Source organism: Suricata suricatta, chromosome 3 (genome assembly GCF_006229205.1).
Source record: "Suricata suricatta isolate VVHF042 chromosome 3, meerkat_22Aug2017_6uvM2_HiC, whole genome shotgun sequence".
In the NCBI taxonomy this organism is placed as follows: domain Eukaryota; kingdom Metazoa; phylum Chordata; class Mammalia; order Carnivora; family Herpestidae; genus Suricata; species Suricata suricatta.
In genome coordinates this window covers 105,215,954-105,238,051 of record NC_043702.1, presented here as the reverse complement: position 1 = coordinate 105,238,051, position 22,098 = coordinate 105,215,954, and the positions used below count along the sequence as shown (strand labels likewise).

Here is a 22,098-nt window from a genome sequence, read left to right as displayed (position 1 = left end):
TTTTCGTTATTTTATTGTATTTTTAAAATAGTTTATTGTCAAATTGGTTTCTATATGCACATCTATTTTTAAAGAGGGATATATGGTGTGATTCCATTTTTGAAAGTTAAAACAAATATTCTAAGACTTTACAAATATTGTTAGGTTAAAAAATATCATGTATGTGAAGAAAAATGTCTCGACGTATAAATGCCAAAATGTTAGTCTTAGACCTTTGTGAGGTGGGCTTATGGGCGATTTTTACTTTCTTCTTTATTGTTCACATGTATTTTCTAATTTTCCAAAATACCCATGTATTACTTACTTGAAAAAGACAGAAGAAAAGGGAATCCTGGTTGGAAATAAGGAAATCCTGTGTTTTAATGCCAGCTGTGCCTCTGACTTATTTTGAGCAAGTCCTTTTCCTTCTGGGTTTTGGCATCATCATCTGTAACATGAGTGATTGCTTAGTAGACAGGAAAACCCATGAGAGTAGGGACCCTGTCCATTTTGTCCTAGAAATGTTTGTAACAGAGGCTGTACTCAGTGAATAGTAAATAAATGAATGAATGATACGAGATTCAAGAATAAGGGGCTGTGGTGGGCGGGAGAGTTTCAGAGACATGACATGCAGTCCTCAGAAGCAGTCCGGAGGCAGAAAACCTGGAGGTTGTGGGACTGGGTGTGCACACCATGAATAATAGTAAGACTGGTCTCTGTTACATTCAATCACCAGCATGGGACATTGGTTCAGAGCTCTTGGCTTAGTGTTGAACGAACTTGGGCTCCAGTGTCAATACTGCTCTTTGCCAGCTGTGAAATCTTGGGGAAATTATATATCTCTTTCTGAGCTTATTTTCTCATCTGTAAAATGAGAGTAATAATTAACACTTAGCTCATAGGGTTGGTCTGAGCATTTAAACAGTGTGTTTAGAAATTAGTTCAAAATGGTAGACTGAATCCCAGCCATTTCTTCCTATCCCAAAACCTTATGAACACCAGAAAAGATAAATAAATATAATCTGGCAAACAAGAGGAGGCAACTTCAGTGTATTTGAAATTGTGAGGAATTGATGAAAGCAAACAAAATGGTGGAGTCGGAAGAATGTAAGCACGGTCTAAAAGATGTGCAGGCGGTACCGTTATGAAAAGTGGGAGTTGCTTTGGAGGTGCTGCAAGCTTGAAGACAGTGCATGTAGGGGTGGTGGTGACTGACGGGGTAATGGGCTGGCTTGTTGCAGTAAGAACAATTCAAGACAACCAGCTACTCACTCCTCCCACCCCACCTTCCCTGCTTAACCAAACAGCAGCAGCAGCAGCAGCAGCAGCAGCAAGATATCTGCCTTCATCATGCCAAAGTGGACACATGCAAATGTGGCTGGAGAGGCCAGACAACACCCAGCAGGAAAGGACATTAGAGACTGGCACACCTTTTCCATCAATTTGTTTCTTACCCTCTGTCATCCCTCCCATGCAATGACTGGAGACATCATCCATAGACTGCGTGACAAAGAATCTCAAATTCAAGATGAGCACACAACCAAGAGCCATTGGACACTGAGGAAGCCCACTGTGATGAAACAGGCACAGAGTACAATAAACAGAAGTCCTGGCACCCAAAGAAATAGAACCAGCGGATAAGACATATTAAGTATTTAGAATGAGCATAAACATTCTCAGAAAGTTATTAGAGAAAACAGTCTGAGATCTCAGAAATAAAAAATAAGATTCTCAAAGGCATCCTCAATAAATGGGCTATATGAACAGGTTGGACAGAGATGAACAGTAGCATATAAGTGAGCTGGGAGATCAAATTGAGGAATTATTTTACAATATATTGGTAAAAAAAGAGAGAGAACCTAAAATAGAAGTTAGGATGTGTGAAGAGTAAATTCAGAAGTTTCAATAACCATCAAATGAGATTCCATAAAGAGAAACAGAGAATGGAAATGAGGAAGACTAAATTAAGTACAAAAGGAAATTTCTCAAATTGATGAAAGACAAAGTTCTCATACTGAAAGAGTCCACCACATAACAAACAGAACAGAAATCAACATGATGAACAGATAGGCCATAGTGAAATTTGGAACATGAAGGATAAAGAAAAAGAAAACAGATTAGTCATAAAGGAAAGCAGATAAATGTCAGATTCAGCTACAACACTGCATGCTGGAATGTTGTCAGAGATCCAGGAAACAAAGATTAGAACTATAGCTATCATTCAAGTGTGAGGGCTAAAATATATAAAGACAATTTCAGGCTTCCAAGGATGATAAAATAAATCAGCTTCAGTTTTACCTGTAAGAGGTTGTATTCCAATACAATGAAAATAAGTCCAAGAGGAAGCTTTTGGATTCAAGAAGCAGTGATGAATAAAAAAATCAGTAGAAATTGTTGACATCTGAATAAGTGTTAACTGAAAAAACAAAACAAAACAAAACAACAGCCTTGCCATCTGAAACTGAATTTCTAAAAAGAACCATTGTAGGTGGGGAGAGAGGGAGAAGTAGGAAGTGTGAATGGAACGAGGTCTATGCAATGTGCAGTGGCTGATCATGACAGCCACTATACTTACATGGACCATGAAAGGAAAAAAATGATGATCAGATATTGGAGTTAAAATTTTAAAGTAAGCACTTGAACATCAGAAATTAAATCAAGAAGTTCCAATCCATCCACAGAAAGGAAAAGAAGTGGAGGGAGAAAAGAAAGCATGGTAAATACAAACATAAAATAACAGTAACAAGATTTCACATATCAGTAGTCACAATAAATGTGAGTAGCTTAAACTGACTTGTGAAAAAACCCAGCAAATCAGGAAAAAAAGAAATCTCCAAAATATAGCTACATGCCATTTCTAAGATAGATAGCTAAAACAATGACAGAAACATTGAAAATGAAGGAGTGGAAAAAATATAGTGAATATACGCTGACAAAAAAGTAAGAATGTCGGGATGCCTAGGTTGCTTGTCAGCTGAGCATCTGACTTGGCTCAGCTCATGATCTCATGGTTCATGAGTTTGAGCCCTGCATCTGGCTCTGTGCTGACAGCTCAGAGACTGGAGCCTGTTTCAGATTCTGTTATCTCTCTCTCTCTCTGCTCCTCCCCTCCTCTCTGTCTCACTCTCTAAGATAAATAAACATTAAAAAATGTAATAAAAAGGGAAGACTGTCTAATGATATTGACATCAGAAAAAAGTAGAAGATAAGGCAAAACAAATGTTATAAGGAATAAGGAAAAAATTCATAATAATATAAGAGTTGCGAACTTTTATTCACCTAATAACCTAACATCAAAATATAGAAAGTATGCATTAAAAAAACAAGCCATATCCAAATGGGGTTTATTTAATAAATATGTGTTAATAGATCAACGTTCATAAGATTATAAGATATTTCTTGTAGATGCTGGAAAGGTATTTGATAAAATTCAGTGTCTGTTATTAATAGAATAATTTAATGAAATAAGAGTAGTAAAATATACAAATATGTAATATCACGACCAAGAAGAGGAAGTACTAGATATGTTCCTGCTAAGGTCAAGAAGAAGAGAGGTGGCCCTTATCACCAGTATTGTTTAACAATGTTCTAGATATATTAGCCAACATAATTGAACTGGAGAATGAAACAAGAACTCTAAAAATGGGAAAAAAGTAATATTATTTTTACTTGTAAATATTATGGTTGATTACTGGGGAGACCCAAGATAATTTATTGGAAAATTATAATACATGATAGAGAATTAAGTAAGTTTGGGTATGTACGAAATTAATATGTGGAGCCCAATAAACTACATACACTCAAACAACAAAAGTTATAATGGAAGAAATTTATTTACAACAGCAATAAAAGAGATGACATGCTACGGTCTATAGTGTCAGAATTGAGTTAAATTGTGGACACACAGATGGTGTTGCAGTAGTGCTTGGTGTGTGGAAAACTCACACATCCTATGTCTGAAGTAAGGTAGTAGCAGATTAAAGGTGGAGGAGATGTAAAAGAGAAGTGAGGTGTTTTTTAGGGTGGGGAAAACCCTAAACCATTCCATAAAAAACTCTAGTTGGAACTAATAGATTCAACAAAGTTTTGGGATACAAATAAACACACAAAACCCAGTTGTGTTTCTATACACTAATAAGTAATCCAAAGAGGAAATTAAGAAAACAATTCCATTTACAATAGCATCAAAAAAATAGAACATAACACTTGTATCCTGAAAGTTACAAAATATTGGTGAAAGAATTAAAGATGCAGATAACCAACCAACCAACCAACCAACCAAACACATAAACTACCCCTGGGTCATGTATTGGAAGACTTAATATTTTTAAGATAATGACTGGTACCCAAAGAGATCTGCAGATCTAGTGAAATCCCTATCAAAATCCTAACAGTGGCCTTTGAAGAAACAGAAAAATCCCATGCTAAAAATTCATATGGAATCTCAAGGAACCCTGAGTAGCCAAAACAATGTTGAAAATGAACAGAGTTGGATGACTTATACATTTTGATTTCAAAACTTACTATAAAGCTGCAATAATCAAAAGTGTGGTACTGTACAAAGTATATGTATATGCATATGTGCAAACACAGACATATAGATCGATAGAAAAGAATAGAATAGAATAGAAGAGCCTAGAAATAAACCCTTGCATTATGGCCAGTTGATTTTGGACAAAAGTGTCAAGACTATTGGATAGGGCCAGACAGACTTTTTAACAAAGGTGTTGGGAAAACTGGATATCCACATGCAAACCTTATACTACACACCACAATCAACTCAAAATCAATAAAAACCTAAACGTAAGTGCTAAAACTATAATGTGTTTTAAAAGAAAGCATATGGAAAAACGCCTCTTGACATTGGATTTGGCAATGATTTCTTAATATGACACCAAGAGCACAGGCAAAAAAATGCAAAAACAGATAAGTTGGATTACATGAACCATAAAAATAAAAACTTTTGTGAATCAAAGATCACAATCAACAGAGTGGAAAGGCAACCTACAGAACAGGAGAAATTATTTGCAAATTATATATCTGAGAAGGGGTTAACATCCAGAATATATACAGACCTCCTACAATTCAACAAAGACAAAACAAACAACCTGATTTTAAAAATGGGCGGGAGACCTGAGTGGCTCAGTCAGTTGAGCATCTGACTTTGGCTGAGACATGATCTCACGGTATGTGAGTTCCAGCTCCACATCAGGCTTGCTGCTGTTAAACTGCCAGTTCAGAGCCTAACTGAATCCTCGGTCCCCCCTCTCTTTGCTCCTCCCCAGATTGCACTCCCCCTAAAATAAATAAGTATTTTTTTTGAATGGGCAAAGGACTTGCATAGACATTTCTCCAAAGAAGATATACAAATGGCCAATAAGCACATGAAAAGATGCTCCACATCACTAAGTGATGAGAGGAAGGCAAGTCAAAACCACAGTGAGGTACCGTCTCATACCTGTTAGATGGCTACTGTATAAAAAAGCAAACAGAAATAATAAGTGTTGGTGAGAATGTGAAATTGGAACCCTTGCACACTGTTGGTGAGAATGTAAAATGATACAGCAGCTGAAACCTTGCTAGAGTAGTTTCTCCGAAACTTTGAAAAGTAGATTTACCATTTTATCCAGCAATTCCACACCTGGATATATACCCAAAATATCTGAAAGGAGAGTCTCAAAAATTTTTTTGTACACTCATGTTTAGAGTAGCATTATTCACAATACCCAAAAGTTGGAAGCAACTCAACTGTCCATGGATGAATGGATAAAGAAAATGTGGTATCTACACACAGTGGAATATTATTCAAATTAAAAAGAATGGAAATTCTGATAAAATCTACAACATGGATGTAGTATTCGTCTTCAAAGAGACAAATACTGTATGGTTTCACTCATATGAGGTACTAGAGTAGACAAATTCATAGAGACAGACGGTAGAAGGGTGGTTGGCAGGGGTTGGGGGAGGAGGGACTGGAAAATAATTCTTTAATGAGTTCAGGGTTTCAAGTTTGCAAAACAAAAAGAGTTCTGGAGATCTTTTATACAACAGTGTGAATGTACTTGCCACTTACTGAACTGTACAATTAAAAATGGTTACGATGCGGAGGGTGCCTGGGCGGCTCAGTCAGTTGAGTGTCTGACTTCAGCTCATGTCATGATCTTACCATTCATGAGTTTGAGCCTCACGTTGGGCTCTGTGCTAAGAGCTCAGAGCCTGGAGACTGCTTCTGATTCTGTGTCTCCCTCTCTCTCTGCCCCTAACTCGCTTGCACTCTGTCTCTCTCAAAAATAAACATTAAGGAGTGCCCAAGTGGCCCAGTGGATTAAGCATTTGATTTCGGCCCAGGTCATGATCTCACAGTTTGTGAGTTTGAGCCCAGAATCAGGCTCTGTGCTAACAGCTCAGAGCCTGGAGCCTGCTTCAGGTTCTGTGTCTTTCTCTCTCTCTGCCCCTTCCCAGCTCATGCCCTCTCTCTCTCTCTCTCTCTCTCACTCACTCTCTCTCTCTCTCTCTCTCTCTCTCTCTCTCTCTCTCTCTGTCAAAAATAAATAAAAACTTTAAAACAATTTTAAATAAATAAACATTAAAAGTTTTTAAAATGGTTAAGATAGTAAATTTTATGTCATGTGTATTTTCTTACAAGTAAAAATTAAAAGAATCAACTAGAATGAAGAAAATTTTTACCTACCATATTGGTAAGAACAAAGTAGGTCACGTTCTTATAATGGATCCCACTATGTAGCTATAAAAAAGAACAAGAAAGACTTATGATATATAAATGTACACATAAATGTATATATATAAATGTGCATTTATAAAGCTCACCAAAGGATATTAAGTTAAAAAAAAAAAACCCAAGGATGTCTGGGTGGCTCAGTCAGTTAAACGTCTGACTTCAGCTCAGGTCCTCATCTCATGGTTCATGGGTTTGAACCCCACGTAGGGCTCTGTGCTGAGAGCTCAGAGCTGGAGCTTCAGATTCTGTCTCCCTCTCTGTCTGCCCCTCCCCAACTCATGCTATGCCTTTCTCTCTCTCTCTTTCTCAAAACTAAATAAACATTAACAAAAATTAAAAATGAAGTGAATAATAAAGGGACAGCATTATACCTTTGGTGGTTTAAACACATAGCCGTGGGTATTTTGACATTCCTCCCATTCAAGGGTGTAATCTATGCCCCACTGTGTGAAACAGGGCAGTGCTTTGTGACCATCTTGACCATAGTGATTCGATGTGATTTCTGTCACAAAGGCTCATGCAGCTTCTTCTGCTTTCCTCAGTCTGCTTTTGGAGACCTGAGGCCTCCGTGCTGTGAGGAGAAATTGCACATGGGACCCTTGGTCAAGATTCCTGAGTGAGCACAGGGACTGGACATGTGAGGGAGGAAACTTCCCACCAATTCCAACTCCCAGCCATTTGGGTCTTTCCAGCTGAGATCCTAGACATGGCTGGAGCTGAAGAAAACCATTCCCCCAGAATCTTGAAGAACTCCTCTCCCAGAATCTGTGGCTTAACACAATGGTTGTTATTTCATGCTGCTAAGTTTGGAGTGTTTCGTCACTCAACAATTAATACCTGGAAGACCGCTTTTGTGGGGAGGAGGGCAAGAATGCATGTAGGTGTTTGCACACTCATGACCTATGTCCCATGAAACTGGCCACAGTGGCTACTTCCCAGGGAGAGGACCTGGGTGATCAGAGATGGGAAGGAGAGAGACTGGTCTTCCACTTAGGTACCTCTTGTGAACACATCCCTGTGACCCAAAAAGGAAATACAGTGTGAAAGTACTGGAAAAGAAGAGACAGAAGTGTTCTTGTTGGCCGTTGGTACAACCTTCTCTATGGCTAACCAAGAGCGTCATTTGGTTAAAGTGAGCGACAACTTAGCACCTTGGTCAGGTTATAATACCATCAGGCACACACAGATACGGCCCTTTCCTGGGTCCCAGCGACAACCAGGCTGAAAAATGCCACAGCAGCAACAATCCCACCATCATGGTTTGTTTTCTCCTGGCTTGCCCTGAAAAACCATCTTTAATCCCCTAATATCCCAGGTGGGATGCTCTTCTCCGGAGGAGAGGGAGCAGCCAGGGAGAGGTCTGCCCAGGGTGGTCACAGGGAGGACAGGTGGGGACAAAGGATCCAGGCAGCCCCCTTGAATCGTCCTCACCCAGGAAGGGTTGCTGGTTCAGGCAGGATGAAGCTGGCAGCACTCAGCCAGTAGTGAGAGGGCTGGGAGGTAGCAGAGGAGGGAGAGGGAAGAGGTTAAATAATGACCCATGGGACTTCACCTGTGCTCACAGGCCTCACTGCACCAGATCTCCACTTGAGGAAGGGCCCTCCTCCCTTCCATGGCAGGAGCTCATCAGGAGTCTCGTAGTATAAGGCAAAGTCCAAGAAATGGAGGATGTGTTCCAACAGAAGGGTTAATACTTAAGCCAGCACTTCTCAACCTTTGGTACCCCCAAACCACTGGGCAGGGAGGTGCAGCAGAATGCAGGCGAAAGGGTATCCCACTCTTAGGAACCAACATCAGGGAGTCCCCAAGGGGCTCACTATGCAGCCAAGCAGAGAAACCCAGCCCCCAAACTCATGCACAAGCAGGGTTTGGGACCTCTCCTGCTACTTCTACCCACAGGCAGGTCCAGATGATTGAGTTGGAGACTAGGAAGTATGTAGTTTGTCCTCTAGTTGACATCTCGCTCTTGGGACCCCATCACCTGCTCTGTCCACCTGTCTCCCGACTTAGTTCATTTTTTCATTATCTTCTCTTCATCTCCACCATTAGTGATGGTAACAACCAATTAAAAAAAATCTCAATATCCATGCTAGTGCCCCAGACCAACTAAATAAAAATCTCTTGGGTAGGCCCCCAAGGTCATGGTTTTATGAAGGTCCTCGAGTGATAATATGTAGCCAAGATAGCCATGGGTGATCCCATTGGCTTTGAGAGGAATGGGTTCAGAAATGAGCATGTGACCTGATTCTGCCTAATGGGACTTGAAGAGAAATCTTGCAGATTTGGAAGATTATTTAGTCATAAAAACAATGAAATTCTGTTGAGATGGGCCATGGGGCAAATGTCCCATTGGCCCCGATGCTGGCAAGAGCTGAAATGGGAGAGATAGGGAATCAGTGAAAGGACACAAAAGCACGGATGCTTACTGGTTGTGAGGGCTCCTGCTGGGGTGATGAAAATGTTCTGGAACTAGAGAGTGGGGATGGTTGCACAACATTGTGAGTGTACTGAATACCTTCAATGGTAAATTCCGTTATGTGTACTTTACTAAGAGAGATGGCACCTCTCCTTTGTGTCAGGGTGAGAAGAGCAGCCTGAAGAAGAAGCCAGTTGTAAAAACGTAGAGCAGAAAAATAGGGCAAGCCTGGTCACAGATGACAGAGTTGAGCTGCTGAATCAGTGTGCCCTGGGGTCTACTTCCCGGAGTCTTGTTACAGGTGATGATAAATACCCTTATGGTTTAAGGCTCTTTGGGTCAGGGTTCAATATCAACTGTTTCAGGATCTTCCTCCTCTAGTCCCTGGGACTGGGTGACATCTCATGGCCTCTGAGTCTGCCTCACTGAGACTGTCTCTGTACAGTGTCCACCAGTCCCCAGAGGACACTCCATTTCTTCCAGCTCTCCTGGGCAGTGTCACTGAGGGCTCAGGCCTTAATTCTTCAGGAGCTCTGAGAAAATAGTATGCTTTGGCCATTGAATGCAGGGGCACATCCCTCCCTAAACTGCCTCCTGTTTTTCTGGATGGAGAGCAGCTTCAGTCGGATTCCCCAGGAAGACATCATTATAGTGTCAGTGACTTCAAAGACTGAAGGGATAACTGCCATGAGTCTCATGACCGACTTCCACTCCAATTAGACCTGTGAGTGATGTAGCATTTGGAAGACACAGGCTTGAGGCTTTCCGACACCATGAACACCGTCATGGCTGTCGGGTCAGGACGCCTCCAGGCTCATTCTTGGGGTTAGTTATGCCCAGTCCCTGCAGGAAAGAGCGCCTCTCAACCTTCTGCCTCCCATGCCTGATCCGGACTGCCTGAGCAGTGTCCAACCTTGCAAGGCACTGCTCTGCCCATCCCATTCCTCCCTCCCACCGCCTGGAATTCCTGTTCCTGGCTAAGATGTCCCTACACCATAAACTTTGTGTAAACTTCCACCCTTTCACTGATGCCCTATCTCTCCCATTTCAGCTCCTGCGAGCATCAGGGCCAATGGGACATTTGCTCCATGGCCCATCTCAACAGCCTCACCATTCCCTGACTTCCCAACTCTTACCATGGCCAATTTGTAGTGGGCACTGGTAGGGGCTAGGCCTCACCCCCCTCACCTTACTGCCTTCTCACAGCCAATCCACGATGAGGCACCATTTGTGTGTCGGCACAATGGGGACAAACACGTGAACGTCTGCCCTTCTTACAGGTGAGGGCTTCTGCAGGGCCCACCTGTTCCAGGCTTTGACAGAGTGATGGTGCTTTGACAGTAGGGATGTATCATCTCCTGGTACTAGGGACTCAGGGCTTGAGCCTCAGGAGCAAAAGGGATGAGTAGGCAGGCTAACATGTTAGGATGGACACCATGGAGTTGGTAAGTTGGCTCACAGGATGCTGGGCCATTATCCACAGATACTTCCTAGACAGGCAGCTGAGATCCTCTGAGTCCTTCCTATCCTTCTTCCCATCCAACCAACCATCCATCCATCCATCCATCCATCCATCCATCCATCCATCCAAAAGCAGTGTAACTTAGTGCAGGCTTCCAAACTCTGTTGTGTATGGGGCCACAGGGTGGAGCAGACCATGACTGAGTGGAGCAGACCAGGAGGAGGAGGATCAGTAGCCTTTTACACTTGCTTTTGATACTGCAAGTGCAAAAGGGAGCAGTGAGGTCTGGGAGGAAAGTGGGGAGATGGGTCTGATATAAAGGGGTCAGCTCAGCCAATTATTGCTAAGTGGAAATGTAGGCCCAATGGGGCCTGCTATCCTGATTTTTCCAGAGAATCCAGACATGTGAGCTTTTATGTAAACTCTCTCAATTGTTAAATGTCAACAACTAATCAAATTTAAAACACCGGGCAGGCTCCACTTGTGCAAGTCAAGAAAAACATGTGTCTGGGCTGGAGTCAGTGCCGGGACCCCCTGGCATGGAATCTAAAACACGGGCTTTGCAGTTAGATCTAGCACCTGCTCTACTGCTGACTGTCTGAGAGATGTGGGGCAAGTCAGTCAACCACTTTGAACCTCAGTTTCCTCTTCTGTAAAATGGGGAAGCACCTATCCACCCCCCAGGGTTGATGTGAGGGCTAAAGTGGATAATGCATGAAATGCTCTGCACACAGTGCCCACTTAGAACACACGCTCAAAGGGGTGGCTGTTGTTACTGGTTTTACCAGTAGTGGGGCCTGCTCTGGGCCTGGAAGTGGGGACCCTCCCAGGCTCGGAGGTGCTGACTTCAGTGCGCTGGCCTCCAGCAAGCCCCAGGGATGAGGGGCCTCCCAGTCAGAACCCAGACTTCCCCTTCTCTCTTCCCACCTTCCTTCGGCATCCGCCGCTGGTTTTCTTTTGTTACTTCTGCTGAAAATGAAAAGGGGAAAAAGGAATTTTTAAAAAGCAGAAGAGGAGGTTTGGTTTTATTTTTTGTTTGCTTTTTAAGCTTATTTAAAGTCCTGGTTTCCAGAAAAGTCAGCATAGATTATGGGGTAAGTGCAGGGAACCAAAGAGGTAGTCTTCCTGGAGGTCAGAGCCTGGGTCCTGGGAAGCCTCCTCCTCCAAGCATGTTGTGCAGAAGAGGGGCTGCACTGAGGACTCAGGGGCGGTCACCCGCGGCATAGTGAGCACAGGGCTGGAAGGCTGTTGATTTCCATCTGTGTCCATTTCAGACATCTCCCTGGTTGCTTGTGTTGACCTCAGTTAGGTTCTGTTATTTGAATCCCAGATGGAGTGGTTTTGGTTCCAGGAAGCAGTCACTGGTCCACATTCTTATAGGCTGAGGAGGGGCTCACTGTGGGTCCCCAGCTCTTCGTGCTTCCTGTGGTGTTACTTCAGTGTCTGCCTCTCCTGAGACAGCTGTGGGTTGAGTTCAACTCCCTCTGCCTGGGGCCAGTGGGCAGGGATGGAGCCTGGGCATACGTGGGTCCTTGGCACTGCTCTTGCTCCTGTTAGTATGCTCCCCTCCCCTCCTTCTCTCCCCTCCCCCTTCCTTTCTTTCCCCCTCTCCACCTTCCTTCCTCCTTCTTCCCTCCTCTTCTCTCTCTCTCTCTCTCTCTCTCTCTGGCACCTCTCACCACTGACCAGCCGACCTTCCCCATGTTCCCAATTTAAAGAAAAAGACACCTTGGGGGGAGATGGGTCTGAGGGTTTCTGGTTGAGTAGGTTCCTGTCTTATGTTGCTGGCTTGCTCATGGATTGATTGCCCTATAGAGGTCAAGTGTCAATTCTCAGTACTGTGTGACCTTGAACAAATTCCTTCACCTATCTGAGCTTCCACTTATCCCATCTGCCAAATGGGACAATAATATTTATCTTACAGAATTGTGTGAAGAACACAAATACAATCCAAGTGCCAGGAATTCCTAGAGGCCAGGGACAATGTCTTATTAATGTCTGGATCCTTAGATTCTGGTTCAGGGTAAGTGCTCAATATGTCTATTGAGTTTACTTGTTTCTAAGTGGTGTACATATGCATCAGTCAAGAATACTCTCTGGGGTTGGGGGATGGGTAAAATAGGAGAAGGGGATTAAAAGATACAAACTTTCAGTTATAATAGAAATAAGACTAGGGGATTCAAAGCACAGCACGGAGAATAGAGTTAATAATATGCAACGACTTTGTATGGTGACAGATGGTAAATAGATTTGTCACAGTAATCACTTAACAGTATATATAAGTGTTGAATCACTATGCTGCACACCGAAACTAATATGTCATACTGTATGTCAATACGTTTCCATAAAATTAAAAAATAAATAAATAAAAATAAAACATAAAAAGTATGGATTGAAATCTAAATATTTAAATGTATTTACCAATTTTGATTCACATAAGTATCACTGTAACTTGTGCATTCTGCATAAAATATTCAAACACACACACACACACAAATGCTTTTTGCTACAAGAAACACAACCTCTTCTTTATAGAGGACTCGTCATGTAATAAGATTCTCCAAATCATGTTACTTGCATTGGTTCAGCAACTCATGGCATTAGTGAAAGCTTCTGTGCCAATATTTTTTGTTGCCTTGTGATCACAAAATAGCTGCTGGGGCTCCCGACATTTTATTTGTGTTCAAGGCAGCACGAAGGAGGAGAGCTGCACTTTCCTTTTAATCAAGAAAAGCAGAAACCTTCCCCAATCCTAGAAAATTTTCACTTAAGTTTCATTTCCCAGAGCTATGTCAAATGTCCATTCAGTTTCAGGTGAGGCTGGTAAAGTATTTAACTTCCCCAAGCTCTTTAAGGGAAGTGGCAAGGGACAGGGAGAAATCCTGTCGGTTTAGCCAACTGCAGTCTGCCCCAGAGAGAGGTGCTCCTGGCCTCCCCTTTCTGATGGAATTGTGGGATGGAGATTTTGTGAGCTTATGAGGATTGTGCTTAGAGTACATGAAAGAGAAAGTCAAGTGTAGGATTCGGGGACTGGGGCCAGAGGTTTGTACTATTAGATGTGTGGCCATCAGCTAGCCCGCCCCTCTCTCTGTACGGCTTCCAGGCTCCTGAATGAGCCTGACTGGACAAGAGGGCGTCTGAGGGCCCTTCTAGCTGTGATGCTCTAGCTGCGTGATGTCACCATGTAAGTCCAGATAGGAGGGGAGAGTAGAGCACAAGGCAAAGAGTTGAAAACCACAATGTGTATGGTTATGTGCACATGGGTATAGATGCGTTTGTAGGCAACAGGAGCAGAAATGCTGGATTAAAGCATCCCTGCACTGGGTCAACTGAGGCAAGAGTGAGAAAGCTGTGGGTTACTGCATGTGACATGTCAACCCCGTGTACAGTTCCAGGCCTCCAGCACAGTTCCAGCCACCCAGACCCAGCCTGGTGGGTAAGAGAGGGCAGCATAGGCCGTCACCATAGAAGAATGAGTCAAGGTTCTTGGACTTCTTTCTCCTGATTCTTCTTTCTAGCAGGTGCCTATTTATTATTAGTTCTAACAGCAATCAGAGTATCTATTCTTTCTTGAGCTTGTCTGTGTTTTCCACTTTTTCTAGTTTATTTATTTATTTAGAGTGCACGAGCAGGAAAGGGGCAGAGAGAGAGGGAGAGAGGGCATCCCAAGGAGGCTACCCGTGCAGCCCCCCAGCAGGGCTCGAACTCACAAAGTACAAGACCATGATCTGAGAGTCAGACCTTAATGGACTCAGCCACCCAGGCACCCCCCCCCCCACTTCCCCTAAAAGCCAGTGTCTGCATCTCTTAAAGGAAGAAATTCTCCCTTACCCCAAGTGTGGGTTTAAATTCCATTTTAAAAGTAGCTTTTTAAAAAAATATTATTTTTCAGTTTGTGAGAATGATCTAGGCTTATTATAAAGAAGTCAGTCACTATAGAAAAATACAATAACTCAGTTTGTGTATTTTTGTTGTTTTTTCTTTTCTTTTTTACTAACTTTGTACATTATTTTTTGCTGCTCATGGAGGAGCTTGGTTGTGAGATCTTTCCTTGAAACTATGTTTCTTTTTTTTTATTATCCCTATTTTATTTTATTTTTTATTTTTTTTTCAATATTTTATTGTCAAGTTGTTTTCCATACAACACCCAGTGCTCTTCCCCATAAGTGCCCTCCACCATCACCACCTATATACAAATAGAAAATTAAGCACAAACTCCTTTTGCTGATGGCTCTTACATTATTATGAAACCAAAGAAAACTTAGAAACCATATATAACCTATGTGACAAGACCACTGAGATTCAAAATAATACTAATTTAACATGAGGGATGTGTTCATGTTTTACTGAAAATAAATAACAGTACATCTGGAAGGCATAATGCTTTACTTTTGTTTATTGTTTTGTTTTGTCTTTTTTCTTTGTTCAGTACATCTATATAATTCGATTCAAAAATTGAAAAAAAATCTTAAACTTTATTAAGAGTTTGAGTCCTCCAAGTAATATTGGTGATGTAATTTTGAAATTATGTGAAGCAGCTGTAGGAGATAGTAAATAAATGTACTAATTGAAATAAAAATTTTCAGTTTAAGAGGCAAGAGGTACAAATATAAAATCAAAGAAGTTGAGGGGGACATGTAATATTTGCAATATTAAATTTGAATCTAAAGTATCAATAAGAACATATGACTTTTTAAAATATGAGTTTTCTAGCTCCGTCCATGGAAAGAGCCAAGAAACAGTCACATCTCAGGGGCAAAGTACATACTTAGCACCCAGATTTTCGTTTCTGTTCTCATTTTCCACTGAAAGAAATTAGAACTCTTGGAGAAATGGCTGATTCCAAGAATAGAGAGAGAAACTACAAGATGAGCTTGTAACCCTCATGCCAGAAAGAAAGGAAGCCTTTGGTCATGGTAAATTTTATGTGTCTGTTTAGGAAGGTGTCCAGCCTAGTCCAGATGTTACTGTGAAGGAGTTTTGTAGGCGTGGCTAACATCCACAATCAGTGGACTTTGAGTAAAGGAGTTTACCCACAATAATGTGGGCGAGCCTCATCCCATCAGCTGAAAGTCTTATGAGATAAAATGTGGAGATTTCTTGGAGCAGAAGGCATTCTGCCTGACTGTAACATGAAATCCTGAGTTTCCAGCCTACAGATTTCAAACTTGCTGTCCTCACAGCTGGTGAATTATATTGTAATAATTATAATTATATAAAATATGTAATACTTAAATATATCTACAATTCATATGCAAATATATAATTATACATTAATGTATAATATATTATATAATTATATGTAGCATGCTAAATATATTTAAGTAACATATAAATATATCAATAATCAGGGTGCCTGGGTGGTTTAGTCAGTTAGGCATCCAACTTTGGCTTAGGACATGACTTTGCGGTCCATGGGTTCAAGCCCCTGGTCGGGTTCTATGCTGACAGCTCAGAGCCTGGAGCCTGCTTCAGATTCTGTCTTCCTCTCTCTCTCTGTCCCTTCCCCACTTGCACTCTGTCTCTCACTCTCAAAAATAAACATTAAAAATTTTTTAAATATAAATAATCATGGAATAAATATAATAATATAATTACAATAATATTATAAATGATTGGTTCTGTGTCTCTAGAGAACACCGACTGATGCCCCTTTAAAGACAAATAGAGATATAGCATAAAGACAAGGGGCCAGACATGGTGCTCCCACTGGCCAAATATGGGACAGTTTGAGCATCAAAAGGATTGAAGTGATTGAAAAAATTGAATAAGTAAAAACCCGTGAGTCGATGGTAATGTTTGAGAAGAGAGAAAAAGAGGAACAGAACACTCCACTTACCACCCGAGATAGCTTTTATACCAATTCCTTATTCTGGAAATAAAAAGAAAGACTTAAGCATTTAGCCTACCTTTTTAGCAGAAAGTATAGAAGGAATGTTTTGCAATCCCCAGTGAAATAATTGACTTCGGAATGACTCATCAACAGATGCTGAAATCATTTGGTTGAAAGCGTGTTAGGATCGGGATACCTGCATGGTGCCGCGTTGCCATTTCTCAGCCCATCTGCTGAGTGCAAGATAAAAGCACAGGTCCAAAATGGAGAGAGTGGGCTGTCACCAACTTAGCCAAGGGAGTCCATGAAATATTGCTAATAATGACATGAGGCAACATCCGGCACTTCCTGTCATGATACGGTGTGAGGTACACGGCCTCCGGCCTCCGGGGTCAAGTGAGCCTGCTGACTAGTGGTTAGACTCAGCCTCCAGTTGGTCGTAAGTCAGTCCAGGGGAACAAGTCAAGCCAAACCTCGAGGAAACACAATTCAGAATGTGGCACATTCTATAGGACAACTGACCTGGATTCTTCATATGGATATCATACTGCCCAACCCTGACAAAAGGTGGAGGGCCATTGAGGATGGACTAAAATGTCCCTGCAACAGATGCAACGTGTGAACCTTGTCTGGATCTTGTTTCAAAAAAGGAAAGAAAAGAAAAAAATACCCTAGAAGGGTAAAATTAAACTGGTAAAATGGGTAAAATTTAATTTAATATAAAATGGATATTAGATGGTATAGATATTGTTAAATTTCTTAGGTGTGATAACAATGGTACAATTTATGAGATGCTCACTGAAGTCTCCATGAGTGAAGAAATATCATGGTACTTGCTGCTAAATTTCAAATGGGTCATACCTATTATATGTACATATTTTTAAATATATAGTGTATAAATTACATATACATAAAAATAATATACAAATTATGTATATATTACATATAGTGCACATAAATTTTATATGTAATATATTATATGTATATCTTGTATATGTAATATTTTACCACATATATAATATATGGCCAAGTGTTCACAACTGTTGCATTGAGGTGATGGCTATATGAGTGTTTGTTGTGTTATTTTTTCCAAAAGAAGTTCTAGTATTTATTGATAAGATGTAAGATTAATGCTAATGAAACACATTTAAGAGTGCAGTATAATTGAGGTAAGTTATAGTAGTTTCAAGCGCATGACATAGTGATTTGACAACTGTATACATTATGCGGGGCTCACCACGATGTGTGATCACCATCTGGGACCGTGGGAGTTATTACAATGTTCTCTACACTGTGTTTCCCCCTGTGACTTATTTATTGTACAACTAGAAGTTTGTACCTCTTAATCTTCTTTACCTATTTTGCCCATCTTCCTACTCCCTCCCTCTGGCAATCACCAGTTTGTTCTCTGTATTTGTGGAACTTTCTGTGTGTGTGTGTGTTTGATATATTTTTTAGATTCCACCTGTGAGTGAAGTCATATGGTATCTGTCTCTCTTTATCTGACTTATTTCACTTAGCATAATACCCTCAAGGTCTCTCCACGTTGTTTTGAATGGCAAGAGCCCATTATTTTTCATGCCTGAGTAATATTCCATTGTGTATGCACACCACATCTTTATCCATTCATCATCATCAATGGACATTTAGGTTCCTTTCATATCTTGGCTTTTCTAAAAACTGCTGTAATAAACACAGGAGTGCATACATCTTTTCAAATTAGTGTTTTCATTCTTTGGGTAAGCACCCAACAGTGGAATTACTATTTTTAATCTTTTGAGGAATCTCCGTACTGTTTTCCACAGTGGTTGCACCAGGTTACATTCCCATCAACACTGGACGAGGGTTCCGTTTCTGCACATCCTCACCAACACTTGTTATTCTTTGTCTTTTTGATACTAGCTATCCTGACAGATGTGAGGCGATATCTCATGTGGTTTGAAAAAAATGTTTATTTTGAGAGAGAGAGAGCATGAGCAAGTGAGGGAGGGGCAGAGAGAAAGGGAGAGAGGCACAGAGCCTGACGCAGAGCTTGATCTTATGATCCATGAGATCATGACCTGAGCTGAAATCAAGAGTCAGACGCTTAACCGACTGAGCCACCCAGGTGCCCCTCTCACTGTGGTTTTGATTTGCATTTCCTTGACCATAAATGATGTTGAGCATCTATTCATGTGTCTGTTGGCCATCTGTATGTCTTCTCTGGAAAAACATTTATTCGGGTCCTCTCCCCATTTTTAATGGAATCATTAGTGGGGGTTATTTTTGGGTGTTGAATTGTAGGATTTCTTTATCTGCTTTGGATAGTTATCCTTTATTGGCTATATCATTTGCAAATATCTTTTCCCTTTCAGTAGGCTGCCTTTTCATTCTGTTAATGATTTCTTTTTCTGTGCTGAAACCTTTTAGTTTGAAGTAGTTCTAATAGCTTATTTTTGCTTTTGTGTTCCTTGCCTAAGGAGACAGATCCAGGAAAAAAAAGTTGCTGAAAGCTATGTCCAAGAGTTTACTGCTTATGTTTCCTTTTAAGAGTTTTATGGTCAGGTCTCACATTTAGGTCTTTAATCCATTTTGAGTTTATTTTTGTGTATGGTGTAAGAAAGTGGTTCAGTTTCATTCTTTTGCAAGTTGCGGTCCAGTTTTCTCAGCACCATTTGTTGAAGAGACTGTCTTTTTCCCATTGGATATTCTTTTCTCCTGTGTCATAATTGTCCATGTAAGTGAAAATTTATTTTTGGATTCTTTACCTTGTTCTATTGATGTATGCATTCACTTTTGTGCCAGTACCATACTCTTTTGATTCCTATAGCTTTGTATAGCTTGAAATATGGGATTCTTGTGTTATTCTTTCCATTTTTTTCTTTATGTTTGAAATTTTCCATTAGGCAAACGTAGGGGGAAAAATCCCTGTAAAGCCAATAAAATCAAAATAACATAAATTTAACATACTAAGGGATCTTGCCTTATGAAAAATGAATCATGCTTTGCAGGGTGGCCAGTGGGAAGCCAGCTGTTGCTTCTGATTTAATTTTCACATGCGCCATAGAATGGAGTGCTGTGACAGAACTCCATTCTCCAATCACCTTCTCCCTCCAAACTATTGTCAAACTTTTCCATGAAGCATTGTGGAGTTGTTTGTCCTTCTCTTAACTTGATGCCAACACTGATCTGTAAAATCTGCTGTTTTGTGTGTGTGTTTATTGTAAGACACAGTAATCTACTTGGTGCCATTATGATTCTAAATGGAAACATAGATTGCAGTCTGGTGTAGCTGATAGCACTGAGATACAAGGTGGTCATGCACATAGTCAGGTGCTAACACTGGTGTTTGCCTGCTCCGCTTCCTTTCTATCAGCACACTGATTACAGCCCAGTGTCAGCTTTTAAAAAATTTTTTTGACGTTTATTTATTTATTTTTGGGAGAGACAGAGCCAGAGGGCAAGTGGGGGAGGGGCAGAGAGAGAGACACACACAACATCCGAAGCAGGCTCCAGGCGCTGAGCTGTCAGCACAGAACCTGATGCAGGGCTTGAACTCACAGACTGTGAGATCATGACCTGAGCCCAAATTGGCCACTTAACCAAGTGAGCCACCCAGATACCCCTGCCCAGGCCAGCTTTAACGCTCATGTTCTCAAATTCTTTTGTTGCTGAACTAAACATGGCGTGTGACCCAGTTCTGGCCAATGGGATGCAAGCAACTCATTCACTGGGTGAGGTTCCTGGCTAACCTGTGCACAAGAGACACACCTGGAGGGCATGCTCCTCTATTTCTCCCTCACTAAAACTGACGGTACAGTGGCCATCTCACAGCTGTGAGCATAAATGTCCCATAAACTAACTAGAGTAACCAAGTCAGAAGATGGAAGGAGACCAAGTCCTTGACAATATCCTTGAACAGCTGCATGTTCCCAGTCTGCCTTTTTCCAGACTAATTATATAGGAAAAACAGACTCTTATGTGTTGAAGCCAGTGTTCACTGAATGATTTATTCCAAATATGCTAATATTAGATGATTAGTTATCACATTAGGCAACAATGTAGATGCAAAAATTAAAAAATTAAAAAAAAATATTTACTCATTTTTGAGAGAGAGACAGTGAGTAAGTGAGGAAGGAGCAGAGAGAGAGGGAGACACAGAATCCAAAGCAGGTTCCAGGCTCTGAGCTGTCAGCACAGAGAGCCCAACGTGGGGCTCAAACTCACTGACTGTGGGATCATGACCTGAGCTGAAGTTGGACACCCAACTGACTGAGCCATCCAGGTGCCCCTAGATGCAAAATTCTTAACAAAATATTAGCAAACAGATTTTAGCAGTATATAAAAAAAATTATATACCATGACCAAATGGGATTTATTCCAGGGATGCAAGGCTGGCTCAATATTCAAAAATCAATCAATGTAGGAGCTCTTGGGTGGCTTAGTAGGTTAAGCATTAGGCTCTTGATTTTGGCTCAGGTCATGACATGATGGTTCATGAGACTGAGTCCCACATTGAGCCCCCTGTCGAGCCCTGTGCTATCAGTGCAGAGCCTGCTTGGGATTCTCTCTCTCTCTCCCTTTCTCTCTGCCCCTCTCCTGCTCTCTCTCTCTCTCTCTCTTTCTCTGTCTCTCAAAAATAAATAGACTTTTAAAAATCAATGTAATTTATCACAATCTAAAGAAGAAAAATTGTATAATATCAATTGATGAAGAAAAATCATTTGACAAGATTCAATACCCATTATGATGAAAATTCAGATAATGAGGAATAGAGAGAGTTTTCTCAATGTGATAAGGAACATCTTTAAAAAACTCAACAACCAACATCATACTTAACGGTGGAAGACTCAATGCTTCCCAGAGGCTGAGGGATATCAGAGCAAAGGCGCTAGCCCAGCTGTCAGACCTGGGGAGACTGCCTGAATGGCAGGATTCTTGAGGGGGGTCTAGAGGTGAGTTGGAAATGGGGAGGCAAAGGGGACAATGTTGGTGAAATGCAGAACAGCTTCTGCCAAGGCCTGGAGTGAAGGTGGCAGGAAAGGCCCCGGGCTGGGTTTGAGCCTAGGATTGCCGGGGAGGAAAGCACAGAGGAAAGTGGGGGCTGTGCAGAGCCACCAGGACCCTGCGCATTAATGTAAAGTACAGTAAGGCCTTGGAATGTTCTGCAAGGTGGGCAAACATTTCTGATAAAGTTTAACTTGATAAATGAGCGATGTCTTGCAATACGAGTAGTACGTGATATTGAACATCGCACGATCACAGCTGAGCCGATGGTTCTTCCCCTCTCTACCTCTCCCCTCTCCTCCCTCTCTCACTGCAGGATTGTGGGTGATCGGCTCCATGCTTGGATACTGTCTCAGGCTGTGGTGTTTGGCAGAAATCAGTGATTTTTCAGAATGTTGAGAGGTGCCCACAACTGGCACTAGTGTGTTTTTGTCACTTCAAAGTATCTATGGACAGCCCTTTGCTTTTCCAGACAAGAGGAAGCTTAGGAGTGCTTTCCTTCATTCTAGGTCAGGTTGCCTGTGGATAAGACCCTTTCCTTTGCTGCCTTATTGCAGTTACATTAAATACAGTAACTGACAAGATTTATTAACACTGTACTGTAGTCAGCATGTGTGCGAGTGTATATAATGGCCCCCATGCAGGAAAAGGTGGAAAAGAACAATGGTAAGAAGGAGATGATT

At 41.4% G+C, this 22,098-nt stretch overlaps 1 long non-coding RNA gene across 1 annotated transcript; it reads right to left on the bottom strand.

The window, feature by feature from the left end:
• Nucleotides 1–371: 371 nt before the first annotated feature.
• On the bottom strand, nt 372–10,350 carry LOC115287380. The gene is made up of 3 exons (XR_003906459.1): nt 10,271–10,350; nt 6,671–6,724; nt 372–427 (listed from the first exon to the last, which is right to left on the bottom strand). It is a non-coding gene; the product is annotated as an uncharacterized LOC115287380 (long non-coding RNA).
• Between the last annotated feature and the right edge of the window lie 11,748 nt (nt 10,351–22,098).